Genomic DNA, 3507 nt, shown 5'->3' with positions numbered 1-3507 from the left:
GAGATGAAAGAGAGGACCACAGTGTATGTGTGTGTGTGTGTATGTGTGTGTGTGTGTGTGTGTGCGTGCGTGCGTGCGTGCGTGCGCGCGCGCGCGCCTTTGAATGAGGGTGTGTGAGAGAGAGAGCTCGCGCGGTACGCTTGCCTCTGTTTAGTGGGATGGGGGAATTTAAGTTCGTTCCGCTTTTACGCGGCGCGATACCCTAAATGCGTAAAGGCGGCGGACAACCCATGGACATCAGAGACGTCCCGGGAGCTCAAAATATATATCACCGTCAGTCAAAAACTGCTCTCTTAAAAAAATGCAGCGCCACGCTGTCTGTTGGAGTTTCAGCTCCATCCGTCCCTTTTTTATCGTTTACATCTGTCGCCTCTAAAGGTCATTTCATCTTTGCTTGGGATTTATCTTGGGGATCCATTTTCCACACTGTCGAGAAAGTTGGCTCAGAATACTGAAAGAAAAACATTCCTGAACCACCGACTTTTTAAATTATATTAATTGAAACGCTTCACTCTCAGTGTTTAAGTGGCTCCCCTAAATAAGATAAGTAATAATTTACCAGTAACTGACATCCCGGGTCGTGGAAGTGACCAAATGACCCTATTGTGTTTCAGTGGGCTGCACGCCTACTGTACGTCCTCACACTTCATCGGAGGTGGGACTCTGTTGTCGAGATCATGTTGCGAGGCAACAGTACCCTCTATTGGCACAGTGGGGAGACGGCGCACACATATTCAAGGAATCGAAACCCTTTCCACTCTTGTTATTTAGACGTGAAGCATCCTTAATGCGCCTTTTATACAATCCAGCAACTGAGGGAGTCCTTGAAGAGAAAATCAGGTTTGCTCGGAAGCAATTAATGGCGCTAACGTGCAATCATTGGCACACATACTCATTTATATCAGTGCAGGCACAGGTGAGCACTCAGCACAGCTCAGCTAAGAACACACTCGAGTTTCTTTTTATGAAAAACCTTCCAAAACAATTCACAATTGAAAAACATTGTTGGATAAAATTATGAAGCCTATTAAGGCTGTTTAAAACTGACATTATTTCCATGAGGATCAGCAGAGAAGTGTACAGCTATAGCAATGCATTTTATAGTCTCCCATTAATAAAAGATGGTGGGCAATTTTAAGAGCATTAGAAGTTTGATTGCTTCGGGGCAGGCCTAGGGGACTTTCAGGCCAGTAATTATTTATATAAATGAAATGTCATCTCAGCTCTGGCTCAAGTAGACATAACCTCAGCAGACTCCACATGGAAACACTACAGCACAACAGCTATCTTTCACAGAGGCCGAGCATGTTGTCAAGCATATTGCTTTGACTAGAGTACATAAATTTGGCATGTGATATCACATGAAATGTCTTCTCTTTTTTTCTTTTTTTTTTTGCATGAGGGCAAGAGAGCAACAGCGTGTTGTGGACATGCTGGATGCAGAAGGAAAACATTATTCTGAGTTCACACACTGCCTTGCTGTCCCTGCTGGCTTGCAGGCAGCTCCTTGATCCTCACCCATGGGTTTCTCAATAATACATCAATGCCTCCATTATAGCCTGTATCTGCTGGCTCCGGGCAAGTGCAGTTTAAGCTGGGCTGTGTGGAGCCAATATAGCACAAATACCCAGCTTGTGGACACAGGAAAGGTTTTAAGTCCAAAGTGTTGCCTCCAAGGAGACATGCATCTCGTGTGGTAAGTGCCACTGTTGGAGTGGAGACACCCAAACGCACCACTGGGCGAGACCTACGCACAAGAACTGAGCTCATGCTGGGATGAAAGTTTTGTCCAAGTAACAAGAAATGTTATGTCGACAGCGTCTCAAGGTTGCTATCACTTAAAATGCAAGTGAAGAAAAAGGAAAAAGCACTTTTTCTCTTGCCCATTACCGGACAAAGGAATGGGGAACCTAACATCCTTCTAAATGTAAATTAAATGATTTCATCCTCAAATAAACCAATATGCAGTGTGGAGTGTGATGCAGTTTTCAAGAATAAGGAGAATATATAATGCTAGCAAAGTCCAATTTTTAATTTGGACAATATAAATGATTTAGTGTTGGCTTTTCTGTGAAAAGCATGGCTTAATGTTGGCTTGGCTGCTCAATAGAGTGAATCTTTAGGTCAAAGTCAAATATGAACCATAAAACATGAGCCTGAGGATGTCACTGTACATTAGTGGACAAGGGGATATAAGATATTACTAGCTTTGATTCTGGGGCATAACCCTCCTTGAATTCTCCTCTTACATTTTTCATGCCACTTCACTATGTTTAGTCTCTGAAGAATAGCAAACTTGCCTTAATGTCTTAAAATAGCTCACTAAACAGTATATGAAAGACGGAAACTGCAGTAAACATAACACAGACTTGCTGTACAGCTGTAGCTTGGTGTAATGTTAAAAAGGTGGTCAACGCGCACCTTTTCCTGTGCTAAACCACAGCAAGACTGACATAAACAATTAAAGGTCCACTTCAGGACAGCGCATAGTGATATGAATATTGCTCTGGGATTTGCTTATAGTTGGTGCTTCATTATGCAATGTTTAATATTAATATAGAAAGTACAAGTATATATTATTCATAAGCTGATTTACTGTGGCTTCCCTCCCTCCCTCCCTCCCTCCCTTCCTTCCTGTGTGTGTGTGTGTGTGTGTGTGTGTGTGTGTGTGTGTGTGTGTGTGTGTGTGTGTACTTGAGTGACAGATTGAGATGCTCCTTTGCTATGGGCAATACAACTAGACAAGGCGCCTACTTTTCCAAAGGACACATCCTGACAATTTCTCCCACAGTTAAGAGGATTTGTCCAAGTACGGGTGAATATATAATGCATGCAGATCCCAAAATTTTAATTTGGACACAGTAAATGATTCAGAAATGGCTCATCTCAGACACGAGGGCAGTGAGAGAAGCAGTCTGGGCACTAGATGCTACTTCTCTCGGTCGAATCAGTCATGGATGATGATAGGGAGTACCTGTTCACATCACATTTCAAAATGGGAACAGAAAAAATTTATAAAGATACATGTGTATGATGTAGGTGCAAATGAACAACAAACCTTGCCTCTCAGGTTTTTTCCCAATTTACCAACTATGAAGAAAAAAATAAACTCATTAGTGATATACCACATATCTGACAGCTTTTAACTCCCTTAAATTTTGCATTTTTTTATTCATTACTGGTATGCACATGAGCATTGTTGCATCATCATACAGGATATCAGTATTGGGGGTGAATATAATTGGACTGGTGAATTAAAAACATGTCATTATTATTCATCGTGGAAAGTAATTCAGAGATTCAAGGAATGGAAAGAAGTTAAGATTTAAGATAAGCTCTTGATTTATCATTTAAAATAGAGAAAGACAGGGATAAAAGGAGAGATACTCATACCTTTGTTCCAAAAATTCAGTCTCGCTTACAAAGTTTAACAGTTATTATCTGTTTCCCTCTAGTGGTTAATTGGGGAATAGCACATTTAATTTCTATTAAGGAAATGTTTTTTTT

This window comes from Takifugu rubripes, chromosome 16 (genome assembly GCF_901000725.2).
Source record: "Takifugu rubripes chromosome 16, fTakRub1.2, whole genome shotgun sequence".
Classification (NCBI taxonomy): Eukaryota; Metazoa; Chordata; class Actinopteri; order Tetraodontiformes; family Tetraodontidae; genus Takifugu; species Takifugu rubripes.
The sequence above is the reverse complement of the archived record's forward strand: the minus strand, read 5'-3'. Positions refer to the sequence as shown.